Below are 14691 nucleotides of genomic sequence, written 5' to 3' on the forward strand. Positions count from 1 at the left end.
AACATTTCAATTTACCATTAAAAGGACTCTTCTTAAATGGTATTAATACATGTGTGGATTCTTCCCCTATATGGCTTGGGACCAAACTACCTTCTCCCATAAAAATGTCCCTGGGTTTTAAGACCTTCTGGAGGGGCGCTTCTCGGAAAAGACCACCTCAAGCACCCCCTGCCGAGGTGCCTCTTGGCACCCCCCTGGCACCCCCTTGCCTCTTAACGACCCCCTATGCAATCCCACCGTCCCCAAGGGGGCGGTACTGCTCACTTTGGGAACCACTGCTCTAGCACAAGGGTGGGGAACCTCCATCCCATGGGCCGGATGTCACCCATGGGGCCTCTCCATCCAGCCTCAGCTGCCCCCTCAATGCCCTCCTCCACACAGTGCTTAGGCCTTTTTGCCACGCTGATGGGGGGCATCTTTGGGGGGGGGCTGCTGGAAAGGGAATGACTAACCCAGATTGCCCAGACACCAGCTTGCCTGCCAATCAGTTCTTTAACATTTTATTTATTTGTGACATTTATATACCACTGAATGTAATAAAATCTCTCAGCGGTTCAGTGTTAAATACAATATTAAAAGCACAATATTAAAACGCAGCATTAAATCCACCTCCAACTATAATAAAAATATCAAGGACCAGTAAAATGGAGTGGCATAATTAATTTACTTGTGGTCCAGGGAAAGCCTTGGTGAACAAGTGTGTCTCCAGGAGGCATTTAAAAGATGCCACATTTTCTTATTTCTTATTTATTTATTTATTTATTGCATTTTTATACCGCCCAATAGCCAAAGCTCTCTGGGCAGTTCACAAAAATTAAAACCATTCAAAGTATAAAAGAAACAGTAGAAAAACATGCTATAAAATACAAATTTAAAACAGCCAAGTTAAAATTCAATTTATAGACAGTTAAAATATTGAGAGAATGTCTGTATCCTGAACTACATAAGGGAGGGTTTTCCAGATGGTGGATGGTACTTCACGGTGACATTCTGTTTGTTTTGGAATGACTAACAAGGCGTCCTCTCCTGGTCTTAAAGGTTGCCTTGGTATCTATCTATAAGGGAAGGTGGTTTGCTAAGTATCTTGTTCCCAAGTTGTTTAGAGCTTTGTATGACAATAATATAACCTTGAACTTAGCTAGGCAGCTAATAGGCAGTCACCGCAGTACTTTTTACACAGGTGTTATGTGAGCATAGCTAGGTGTTCCACTGAGCATTCTACACTAGCTGCCAGCTTCTGAACCACGCATGAAGGCAGCCCCACATAGAGCGCACTGCATGAGATTACCATGCACGAATCATCCTATCCACGAATGGGTGTAGTTGGCATACCAACCAAAGTTGGTAATGGGTGCTCTGGGCCAATGAGGCCACCTGGATCTCCCGTGACAAAGATAGATCCAGGAGCATGCCCAAACTATGGACCTGCTGCTTCAGAGGGAGTGTAACCCCATCCAGAGCAGACAAGCACCCGAATTCCTGGACCTTTGAACTGCCAACCAATAAGGTCTCTGTCTTTTCAGGATTCAGCTTCAGTTTATTGGCCTTCATCCAAGCCATAACTGCATCCAGGCACCAGTTCAGAATGTGTACAGCATCTCCTGATTCAGATGTCAGGGAAACAGAGCTGGGGGTTGTCAGCATACTGGTAACACGTTGCCCCAAATCTCCTGATGTCCACTCCCAACGGCTTCATAAATTAAATAACATTGGGGACAGGATGGTGCCCTATAGCACCCCAGAGTTCAACTGCCATGGGGCAGAGGTACAGTCACCCACCATTATTCTCTAGAACCAACCTGCAAGTACGAGTTGAACCAACCTGCAAGTATGAGTGCCTCCAACTCCCAACTCATGGAGGCAGTACAGGACGATACTGTGGTCAACGGTATCAAAAGCCACTGAGACATCAAGAAGAAGTAACACGGTCATACTCCCCCTGTCCCTCTCCTGAAGGAGGTCATCCATGAGAGCGACCAAGGTCAATTCTGCTCCAAAACCAGGTCTGAGCCCAGACTGGAATGGATCCAGATTTCATTCAAGAGCGCCTTCAGCTGTGACACCACCATTCTCTTAAGCACTGTACTCAGGGAAGGGGTGTTGGCAACCGGACAATAGTTGGCATACATCCTGGATCAAAGGAGGGTTTTTTTCAGGAGTGGTCATACCACTGCTTCTTTCAAGGCAGTAGGAACCACCCCATCACGTAATGATGCCTTCATCAGTCCCTGATCCATCTTGTCAGCCCTCCACGGCTAGCTCGAATAAGCCATCAAAGGTGGAGAGAGCAAGTCGTAGGTCATACGGATGCAGGAGTCTTGTCCACATCTTCAGGCTTCAAAACCTGAAATTGATCCCACAAAGCAGGATCAGACGATGCTCTGGACACTTCAAAAGACACTGCATCAATAGTCAGCATGAAGATGAGTGATTTTATGCTAGAAGTGTCTTGCAAACTCATAGCAGCAGGCCTCTAAAGGTTTCAGAAATGGACTCACTGGGTTTGAGGTAAGCAACCCCCGAACCACTCGGAAAGGCTCAGCTGGACAGCTACTTGAGGATGTGATGGAGATGACAAAATAAGCCTTCTTTGATGCCTTCACCACCATGCGGTAGGCACGAATGTACGCTCTTATGCACATGCGATCCCCTTCACGCTGAGTCTTACGCCACTTACGCTCCAGCTGTCTTCTGACCTGTTTCATTGTCCGGAGCTCCCCTCTTACCCAGTGAACCTTCCAAGCTCCATAGTGCTGAAGAGGGCACTCAGGAGCGACTGTGTCACATTTTGCCATTCACATTTTGCCATTTCATATTGTAACAAGGGACTCAACAGAATCCCCGGCTCTGGCTACTGAAAAATCCCCCAGGGCATTCAGGAAACGGAGAGAGCAGATGATGCAATGGAGAAGTGAGCCTGCAAAACAGAGTTGCCAGAACATCTCAAAGATGGCTGATAAAAGCATCATAAGGCAGAAGGATTATTTTTGGGTCTGCATTGTTGCTGTTTTTAAATGAGAGATGTATGCCATGAGAGCGGAGGCATTTCTCATCAAAGGAGACGTATTTCTCTTTTGAGACAGAAACTTGGGGCCAGCGACGTACAAAGAGGGAAGTTGTGGTGGGCGGCGAAGACAGGAGGTCGTGAAAGAAAGAGTAACAGCGACGTCAGCGGAGCTGGGGATATATTCGACGAAGAGAAAAAGAAAGAGAGCACAAGATGGGTGTAAAAGCAGAGTTGGGCGATTTGTGTCCCCTCAGATGTTTTGGACTACAAACCCCATCAGCCTGAGCCAGCACATCCAACAAGCAAAAACATCTAGAGCAGCACAACTAGCCCGCTCCTGGTGTAAAAATTGGGAACAGCAAAAACAAAACCCCTAAAAATTTAAATGCAATAATAGGTGAGCATACCTGTCTATCGTGAATGCCACACACCTGGCAGTATGGAACACCTTCAGGGAGTGGTAATCAGGCAAGGATCTGGGCCACGCTTTTGCGTTTGTTGTGGAGAAAAGCCAGCTGTTTAAACTGCCCAGGCTTTTCCACTTGGCAAAGGACCAACCGTGGTTGGTGTCAGACCCAGTAGCTCTTGCAGAGGACGGGGCGAAGCCGAGCAAGAGCAGTCTGTAGCCAGCAAAGAGAAGAACGAGTAGGGTCTCCCGGCTGATCAGTGAAGCATGTTTGAGCCTTCAACCTTCAAGCATGTTTGAGCCTTCAACCTTCGTGGGAGCAAGGCCCAGGACTACATTGTGATGGAGGCAAAGCAGCAGCAAGGCAGTTGAATGGCAAGGAAAAACAGAGTTTCTTGATTGTTTGGACCTGGCCGAGAAGCTCTTAGAGAGCGCCAGGCATTACCACCCGTACTGACTTTGTTGTTGCTGCTGCATTTTTTTGGTTTGTTATAATATTATTATTATTATTATTATTATTATTATTATTATTATTATTATTATTTAATACATTTATTTCTTACTCGCCTCTCCCTCTGGATCGAGGCAGGGAACAACATTAGAACAGGAATCAATACAACTTAAAAATTCATGATTTAACATTGATCTGGATAGGCCTGCCGGAAAAGACTAGTCTAAAGCTGCCTTAAAATCACACAGAGAGTTAATTTCACGAATCTCCTCCGGCAGGCCATTCCACAATCTGGGGGCGACAGAAGAAAAGGTCCTCTGGGAAACTGATGTCAGCCTAGTTTTAGCTGACTGAAATAAGTACACCCCAGAGGACCTGAGTGTGTGGGGCGGACTATATGGGAGAAGGCGATCCCGCGGGTAACCTGGACCCAAACCATATATTGTTTTGTTTTGAAACCTATAATAAAACGTTGATTAAAAATACTGATCTTTCTTGCTGATCCGGCTGGTTTGCTAACAGTTCCTTTCTCTGGTCAGAAATTAGGGGGTGGGTGGGTTTGTGCACACAGATTGAATCCCCCCTACCTGTCAAATTACCAGCTGAAGTTCCATTACAGGCTACTGTCATAAGAGCTAGGAGCCCTATTGCCCCGATCCCTGCAAGAGGGTGGTAGAGAAAGCACCTTCGTAACCAGTTGGGTGCTCCCCTCCACCTTTTCTAGCACGGGCTCCATCAGTATTATTCTTTGCACTTTGCAGATTAACAGCATAAAGAAAGGTCCTTTGCCCCAAGGCACTTACAATATTACATTTGACATAGGGAAGGCAATATAAGGAGGAACGAGTGAACAGGAGAAGAATATGCATACATTTGTTATATTTAGGCTTAAACAAGGGATTATGTCCTTCTCCTCCTCATCCTTCTCACATCAGTTCGTTGGTTTCTGTTCACCACTCTGCTGCTAAGATCATCTTCTTGGCTCGCCACTCTGACCATGTTACTCCACTTCTGAAATCTCTTCATTGGCTTCCAATTCACTTCAGAATCCAATATAAACTTCTCCTGTTGACCTACAAAGCTTTTCACGGTCTAGCTCCTTCCTATCTTTCCTCTCTCATCTCACACTATTGCCCCGCTCGTGCTCTTCACTCCTCTGATGCCATGTTTCTCACCTGCCCAAGGGTCTCTACTTCCCTTGCTCGGCTTCGTCCATTTTCTTTGGCTGCCCCTTACGCCTGGAACGCTCTTCCAGAACATTTGAGAACTACAAGTTCAATCGCAGCTTCTAAAGCTCAGCTAAAAACTTTTCTTTTTCCTAAAGCTTTTAAAACTTGATTTTGTTCTGACTTTTATACTGCCTGTTTGGTGCACTCTCTTCCCCTCCTTGTTTTATTATGATTTTATTAGAATGTAAGCCTATGCGGCAGGGTCTTGCTATTTATTGTTTTACTCTGTACAGCACCATGTACATTGATGGTGCTATATAAATAATAATAATAATAATAATAATAATAATGTCAGAGGTGCAAAATGTGCGGCCCAACAAGCCATTTCTAGCATCTCCAGCAGACCGCTGGGGTTTTAGCAAGGGAATCCCTTCCTTATCTCTGATCTAACCGAGATCAGCAATAGAAACCCCTAGTGATTCTCTTGCTAGCATGAGCCAGGGAATCCTTTCCCTTATCTCTGATGAGAGATAGGAGATAAGGGATTACATGGGAACATTAGCAAGGCAATCCCCAGGCGTACATGTGCGTGTGGGTGGTAGAAGCGCATGCGTGCATGAGCACTGCCCCCCGGGGCCACCCAATGCAGCCCTCAGGGCCAAAAACCTTGTGCAGCCTTAGATTATGCCAAGAGATTCAAGGGAAAGGCAGGGTTTTGGAGGAATGTTGAGAGATTGGTGTTCTGCATGCAGGTTCTACTTTGTTGTTCACTAGGGAGAGTCCTGAAATCCACCAGCTAAAATCAGGAAGGGGGACATAGAACAAAGGAACAAGGTGCCTCTGAGTAACCGTTCAGCCCAGGAATTCATCGTCAGCACCAGAATGGGGGGTTGCAGACTTCTCTTTTCATGCACACGCGTCTGCCCCCGTTTCCCCTTAAACTTTCATGGTTTCCGCAGGCTGATTTGGGGGTGGGGGGAGAGAGAAGTTGTCATTGCTGTTTTGGTCTCTGTTGTTCAGCCTTCGGGAATCGGAACCCCTTGCTGATCGTCTGCAAATCACCTAGAGAATTATCCCAATCTACCTTCTGCCCTCTCCTGAGGTAGGTATTCTGGGAGGCAGCGGCAGGCAGAAACGGCAGCACAGGAATTGTTTTGAGAGAACAGAAGACTTGGGGCAACGGAGCTGAAAGAGTGAAGGTCATGGGAAAGGATCAATCAGGATACGAGGCCAGAGAGACGGCAACAAGGCTGTAGAGGGCTTTGAAGGAAAGGAGCTGGTGATAGTTCTGGTTGCTCCAAAAGGCTCTGCTTCCAGGTTGGGTGGGATGCTACCTTCAGCTCAGACTGTCGTGTACAATAGGGCAAGGCTGTGTTCAGCCTCTCTGCCTCCATACTGGGATGGCGTGCCCAAAGTTGGGCAACGCGGACAAAATCTAACGCATGCAGGTCTCCATCATCGGGCCTTAGGTTCTTCACCCCTGATGTAGTGCATTTCTGGGAAGTCAACAACACAATTGCGACCTACGCATGTTGGATATTACAGCTATACACCAACTTCAGATGTGCCGTGGACATGTAAGACAATAGAGACCACACGCTGGGTGGCCACGGTGGACAGATCTGAGCTCACTCTTCCCCGTACGATGGACCAGATTGGCCCAAAGTTATTTACGAACTGGCCCTATGTTTCGACTCTAATTTTGCAGAATTATTACAGGAAAGTTCTAGTGTTCTCCCTTTCCTTTCTTTCTGAAAAATGTAGAAGTGTCAATTGAAAGCCAGCTTTGGAGTTAAATTAAATAAATACCAAAGGGTGAATGGGCTCTACGACGTCACTCCAATTCAGAATGATTCTCACACACGCAATTCTTCCTCGCAAAGGCAACTTCCTTTCCATTAGACCAGAATTCTTGCTACACGGCCCGTCTTGACTTCACGCAGCCAATAATTTTTGGCATCTAGAAGTCTGCATCCCTTTGAACAGTGCAGCGAGGAAGATGTTTGGTCTCTGCGAGCAAAGATCTTATCAGGGGGGGCAGCTGGCCAGCTCAAACTAATCGTTAGCACTGTACAAAGACGCTTATCTACAAGCAAACCTTTTCCAGCAGTAAGACCTTGCAGGGCTTGCATTGCGACAACTGCATCAAGAGGCACATATTCCTCATGCGTTTAGGCAATTAAATGTTAAGCAATTAAAGCAATGTCTATGCCACAAATGATCACTGGTTGTAGTTAAGCAACAAAGCAGGTATGATACTGGGACCCTCAGGGGTTGGGGACCGTTCTTCTATCAAGAGCTGCATTCCCCCAGGGGTAATTTGTTAGGGGAGACGTGTTGGCAGTCCTATGTCAGCAGTGGGCAGGGCCAAAGCCAGCAGTGGGCGGAGCCAGAGCCTCACATGAGCAGGGCTACCCCTTCTCTCTCTCTCTCTCTCTCTCTCTCTCTCTCTCTCTCTCTCTCTCTCTCTCTCTCTCTGTTTCACCTTCTTCTCCCTGCTGGAGACAGATTACTCAGGACAGATTGAACTGATCATTCGCAGAGGCTTTTGAAATTAAGCCGAGGGCAGAAAACAGCACCTAGGGTCGCAGGCTGCTGGCCTTCGGCAGGCCTGTACACCTGGAGGAGGTTGGCACTGTGGAGCAGCCCTTGGAGAGCAGTCGGAAATTGTAAGATCCTTGGGGCAGGGGGTGCCTTCTTACTTATGTCACTCTGCAATTTGGTGATGTCGCAGTGTGTGGAAGGGAACTCCATCTGCCATCCCTGATTGCAATTGGCCTGAATGCTCTACCAAAGGACCCAATGAAGACTCCGCAGATATATGTTGCTCACACGTTGTGATGGTTTGGGGTTCAGGAATATAAAATCAAAGGAACAAGGACTAGCATAAAGCACGATTTTAATGTGTAGGTCAGTCAAGAGTTTGTACAGGAGGCTTTCCTCGGCTCCAACAGTCCCATGTGACTCACAAGTTACCAGCTTCACAAATTACCACTGCACAAATGTCCATATATCACCAGTTTCTAAAAACAGAAGTTTAGTAATTTCCTGAATAAGGGAATATCTCTAAATTACATAAACAATGTCTAGAAGGACAATTTAAGCCAGGGGCCATCCAGAAGTTTAGTGTTTAGTGGCCCCCTGGATGCTTTGGACTCCAACTCCCATGATCCCTCACCACTGGCTAGGCCGGCTAAGGTTGATGGGAGCTCTAAGCCAAAACACCTGGAGGGCCACGAGTTGCCCAGCCTTATTCTATGCTGTGTCTACTGAAGTATAGGTCTTCCTCCCCACTCCCGCTCACTACGTGCCACAATGATGAGCACTTTATGAGCAATAACTCACAGTCCTCATTCTCCCTACCATGGAGATACAGCTGTCTTACCCCTAATCTCACCACAACCCTCGATTTGCTGTTCCTGGAGGTACCATTCCATCAAGCTGCACCAGGAGAGATGGAAAATAGTCACTCTGCTAAGACACCACCTCCATTTGGCTCTCCCTCAACTGCTGTCTAGCAGGGGTGAATGTACGGCCACTTCATCAGCTCTCCCTTTTATTCTAGTTCTCCCTCAACTATTTCCATTCAAGCTAGTTGCTATAAAATTTTTGCAACTTTAAGAACTGGTGCTCGAGTTTGCTTCCCTGCCCTTTCTATCCTCATCCATTTTGTGTCCTGCCTTTTCGACTCAAGGTCTGAGAGCAGGGACAGTTTTATTTGCTATTTATCTGTAAGTTGCTCCGAGAGCCCTTTTGGCTGAAGAGTTGGATAAAACATGTTAAATGAATAAAACAAATTTAAAAATCAGAGGAGCATTTAATCATGTTAGCCTCCAACATGCAGTCTAAAGTGGTACAGTCCAGACACTGGGCCTAATTTACGGGCCTCAGGAATTACTTTACGTTCTCTGGAACAAACAACTTGAATCAAAGAACTGAGCGCCTTCCCTTTTTATTAAAAATAACTGGCTCTTCATCAGCTTGTGACAAAACAGGCCCGATGCTAGATTGGCTCACCGGTTAAGGAGAGATAAAGCAGCCTATCATTTAATAAAGTGGCAATTTCCAAGTAGAAATCAGTTAATGCATGATGGCTCTGTTTGAAATGCACCCACAGCATCTCCTTCGACATCTTAGACTTCATCTATTTCTTCAGATTTTTGTCCTGCTGCACTAGGGAAAGAAAGGCATTTCCTTCAGATTTTAATGAGAGGTCTTAATCCAGGAATGGGCTTCTTGCTAATGTCTCATAAGACAGCGCTACTCGGGGCCCTCCAACTTGTTTTGGCCTAGAACTCCCATCATCCCCCACCCCTAGTTATGCCAGCTAGATATGATGGAAGCTGTAGGCCAATACATATGGAAGGTCACAAGTTGCTACCTTTGTCATATGCGGAAGAACAACAGGCAACTACACACTTCAGGGCGGTTTTACATACTCAGTTTTGGGTTTCTTGTCTGTGAGATACTCCCTATCAGACAAGTTACTAGTCTAATGAGTTAATACCCATTTTTAATAACATTTCTCTGAATGCTGCTCCAGCCTACAGATACTGTGTTAGTAAGAGGATACGCTATTCACCACCTGATCTGCTTGTTTATATGTGGAATAAAAAGCATCACAGAGAAACGCACACACACAAACATCCAAACCAGCCTGGCTTGTCAAAAGAACTTGCCTAATCTCCTATGGTGAGCACAGGAACATAAGCTGCCTTGTACTGAGTCGGACCATTGGTCCATCTAGCCCAGTACTGATGACACTGACTGGCAGCCACACTCCAGGGTTTCAGGCAGGAGTCTTTCCCAGCCCTATCTGGAGACGTTTATTTATTTATTTAATTATAATATTTATATACCGCTCCCCACTGAAAAATTTCGGAGCAGTGTACAAGGTAAAATGAAAATAAAAACAGTTAAAACAAAATTTAAAAGAAGCAATAACAGTAATCCAAGGCTGCATGTTAGAGAAAGGCTTCTTGGAATAAAGATGTTTTCAGGAGGCGCCGAAAGGAGTACAAGGTCGGAGCCTGCCTGACCTCCAGAGGCAGGGAATTCCACAGGAGGGGAGCCACCACGCTGAAGGCTCTTCCCCTGGTGGATTCCAATCGGAGGATGGATCTAGGTGGAACCACCAGGAGCAGGCCCTTGGATGACCTCAGTGACCGGGCAGGTTGGTAAGGGAGAAGGTGCTCTCTCAGGTATCCTGGTCCCAAGTTGTTTAGGGCTTTGTACACAAGTACAAGAACCTTAAACCTGGCCTGGTAGTGAATAGGCAGCCAGTGCAGTTCCCTCAGCAGAGGAGTTACATGCTGGAAAGGGGCAGCTCCAGACAACAGCCGAGCTGCAGCATTCTACACTAGCTCCAGCTTCCAGAGCAGCTTCAAGGGCAGCCCCACATAGAGCACGTTGCAGTAATCCAATCTTGAGATTACCAATGCCTGTACCACCGTGGTCAAGCTATCAAGAAGTTGGGTCATCGAACCTGGGACCTTCTGCATGCAAAGCAGGTGCTCTCTCACCCTGAGCAAAATATGTTTACAGGCACACGGGGAGAGAATCTTGTATGAATTGTTTTGTTGTTTATTCGTTCAGTCACTTCCGACTCTTTGTGGGTGGTTTTTCTGCCCAGATAACTGATATTCAACCTGTGCTGGAGGTGGCTGTACTCTCCGTGGAGGATTAAGTTTGTAGTTTGGGTGTGCTCTTGGACTCGGCACTCCATTACAGGCACAGGTGACCTCGGTGGCACGGAGCACCTTTTATCAGCTCAGGCTGATATGCTATCTACAATCCTATCTGGACAGAGATAACCTAGTTACAGTCCTCCACTCTTTGGTATCCTCTCGTTTGTAATGCATTGTATCTGGGGCTGCCTTCAGCTGGTCCAAAATAGGGCAAAGACACTGTTACTTGCTTGTCGTTGGCTTACAAATTATGGCTTTAGGTATAATAAACTATAATCCCGGGTTCAGATGTCACACTAACCTATCCCTGCCTGATTTGCTAAGTCTCACACAGAGCAGGGAAAAGAAAAGAACATGTACGGCATGCAGCTCATTCACACAATGGCCTAATCTACACCAAGCAGCATATCGCACTATGAAAGAGGTATGAAAGCAGTATATAAAAGGCAGGAGCCACACTACCGGTTTATAGTGGTATTGAAGTGGACTGACAACTGTTGGGCCCCATTGACACATACCATATACCGCTTTCATAGTGCAATATCCTGCTTGGTGTAGATTAGGCCTGTGGGTGGATAAGCCAGGATGGATGGCTTATCATTATATTTGAATGTACATGATTGCATGTAGTTTGTCCTGACTTTTTTTTTTAAAGTGCAGCCACAGAAGTTACAAACTGAGGAGGAAGTCTGGTGTGGGATGGGCAAGTTGTGGGCTCTCCCACACTAGAGGCCTCTGGACAACCATCTGGCAGGGATGCTTTAAGGTGGATTCCTGCATTGAGCAGGGGGTTGGACTCGATGGCCTTATAGGCCCCTTCCAACTCTACTATTTTATGGTTCTATGAAGTTTCTCATTCTTTTCCCTCAATCCTTTGCTAAAACGCCTCCACAGTTGCTTTTTGCTCATAATAGAACCCTTCCATTTGATTACAAAAAAATAATCAAATATGCAAAATAAGATGTCTGGCTGGCTGTTGTTTTAATAATGTATTAGTTTTTATATGTTTTAATCAGTTTTATGTATTTTATAATATTTTGTATTCTATGTTGTTCCCCGCCTCGATCTAGAGGGAGAGGTGGGTAATAAATTATTATTTGCAACTTGTCCAGTGAGGCCCTTATTGTGAAGGCAAGTGCCCAGCTGACACTCCCGAAATTCCCATGTGATCTGTGATCCCTTGGGAGGGGGAGCAGCATACAGGGAAATTTCCTTGTTATGTATGATCACAGAGTGGAGATAACAAGGGATTCCTCTCCCCACTTCCTCGCAAAGTCCTTAGTGGAGTCTAGCCAAGAGAGACAAGGCTTGGGGAAAGGACGGAGCCCACAAAGGGAACTCAAGCCTCGGCGGACCAGAGGTTGCCCAGTCTTCCCTTAACGGCTATACTTGCTGTACCATGGCACATTTCAGGGATTTAAAAGGAAGATGGAAGGGAAGGCAGGTACATACGTGTGTTTGTGTGTTATATCCCTCCCATCCCAATACAGAATCTCTCAAGGCTGGCAAAAGCCACAATGCAAGCTTGCAAAACCAAGTCTAACAGACACACACTGTGGCTTCCCAGGTACTTGAAGAACCTTTTGTGGCTAAGCAGGACACGAAAAACAGGGGCCCTATGAAGGACCAGTGAGCCATAGTATACGGGCAATGAAATGCATTCAGGCTTGGTGGGTCACGAAGTCGTGTAGGCTTTGGTTGACACATCCCAACCCAACACCACAGCACAGAATCCTCCACATTGCAGTGCCTCACAGACCAACCAACCTACATGCTCTTGAACACAACCTGCCATTAAGAGGAAGCAGAAGCACACTATGCTAAGAAGCCCACATGCCAGAGCACACCAGCATGCGAGCCAATCAACACAACATAAGGTAGGACACGACTCAAAATACCAGAATCACCAGCTGATCTGATATAGGGAGAAATGCCCATACGGAGGGACCATAATCCATCGGTAGAGCACAGACAGAAGGTCTCAGGTTCAATCCCCGGCATCTCCAGTTTAAAAGATCAGGTAGCAGGTAGTGTGAAAGACCCCAACCTGAGCTCCTGGAGACCCACTGCTGCTGAGTGAAAGCAATAATGGACTAGATGGACAAATAATCTTACCCTATATACAGGAGCTTTCTATCATCTGTGTCAGCCTTCTTCAACTTGGTGCTCTCCAGATGTGTTAGAATAGCTGGGGCATGCTGGGAGTTGTAGTCCAACACATCCAGAGGGCACCAGGTTGGGGAAGGCTGATCCGTGTTCCCCCAAACAGAGCAATTGCTTAGACCTTGAGCAGAAAGCAAAACCCATCCCAGCTGTGCTGACATCTTACTGGAACACAAGTGTACCACCACCACCATTCCGTCTTTATTTGCTACAATATGCATGTTTAGATAGAAAAAGTCCTGGCTGGGAAATGCTGGGAATTGTAGGACCTTTTTCTATCTAAATATGCATAGGATTGCGGCCTAAGAGATGGGGTGAAGAATCATATCCTAATGACCCACTAAAACAAAGGGACAAAAGAACAAGTCACAAAGTAAAATCACCATGAACTATTAATTTTTTTAAAAATACTATTATTTATTTGCTCAATTAAACAAACTTGTGGGGGATATTTCATGATGGTGATCATTATATTGGTCCTCCTATTGTAACCTATTAGATCAATCTCTCACCCACCCTTGGGTTCTAGACGCATGTGTGTGTGTGTGTGTGTGTGTGTGTATATATATTGTTTGCACTGTTACAAGCAATAAGACTTAGACGTCTTGACTCTACAATTGTTAAAGTTATCGCAAAAGAAAATCCACATTGAAGCCACCACTGCCAAGTCAAAACGTTTGTTCCTGAGTCTAAAACTTCCACTTCCTGGCTTTTATGGCAGAGACAAAGGTTCACTTCAGGCCAAGAGCCGGCACACAAAAATGCTATCTTTAAGGGCTGGGTGTACAGCAATAACCATACCGCTTCTCCAGGACTTGTTTTACATTTTAAAGGAGCCACGCTCACCAATTTTACCTGCCAGTTGAGCTGACCTTCATTTTTATAATTTGCCCTGATGTTTCATTGATAACCCTAGCAAGGCAAAGTTCCCCCCTCTCAAATATAGTGTCACCTGTTTTAATCATACACACATTGAATTCAACTTGTTTTTTCACAACAACCCTTCGGAGACTGTCCAGAACACTTCTTGTGATGCCCCGAATAGTACCACACCTGAGTAAGCAGCCTGAAAGAATGGGATCCGTCCCCCTCATTGAAGTAATAGTTTGAAAAAAGGAGGAGAGTGGAAAATAAATCCATACAGCTCTGAACAAGAGGAAGAAGCATCATCTTTCCAAAGAGAAAACAAGTTTGCGTCTGTGCTCATTTAAGGACCAATTATTTTGCAAGGGCTGAAAATCAAACACACATAGAAAAGAATCATTCCTAAACATGGATGCTTTACTCTTTATTAAGAGCCACAAATCCAACCAGCATCCTACATCACAGGGCCTACAAATTAACAATCACAGCATTTATAAAGATAAAAACAAGAGGCATATTATAATCGAAACGCTGTTTTAAAACAGGCAATACATCCAGTGGCTACTGCTATGACAATAATTATTATTAATACCAGGTTGGGTTGTAGTTTAATTAAGAACTTGCCCAAAAGATAGAACTAACAGCCTGAAATGGGGCGAGAGGGGGGAAATCCTTTTAAAAGAACTCCCCACCCCATAGATATTACGGTCCATAAGAGAGGCCAAGGGTGGGGAGGAAGGGGTATTGAAGAGGAATACAACCAGGAAGAAAATAAAAATAAATCTGTTAAGGTGATAAAGGGTAATCCTAAGGAGTTTTGTTTAAAGTACGAAATCCTCACCAGGCCAGGAGTTGCCGCCTCCAGTTCTTTGTTGTAGGGCTGTGCTTATGTGATGCTATTCCACAGCCTCCCTCTCTGCCGCCACTACAAAGCTCCTTCCTCC

General features: G+C 45.6%; 1 protein-coding gene across 1 annotated transcript in view; it reads right to left on the reverse strand.

Moving 5' to 3' along the window:
* Positions 1–14691, reverse strand: part of ME2 (malic enzyme 2) — a 46256-nt gene extending 31565 nt beyond the window's left edge. Inside the window, exon 1 of the mRNA XM_063128702.1 lies at positions 14589–14691. The gene's annotated coding sequence lies outside the window, so the exon portion shown is untranslated. The remainder of the gene's footprint in view (positions 1–14588) is intronic.

Source organism: Elgaria multicarinata, chromosome 6 (assembly GCF_023053635.1).
Source record: "Elgaria multicarinata webbii isolate HBS135686 ecotype San Diego chromosome 6, rElgMul1.1.pri, whole genome shotgun sequence".
Taxonomy (NCBI): Eukaryota; Metazoa; Chordata; class Lepidosauria; order Squamata; family Anguidae; genus Elgaria; species Elgaria multicarinata.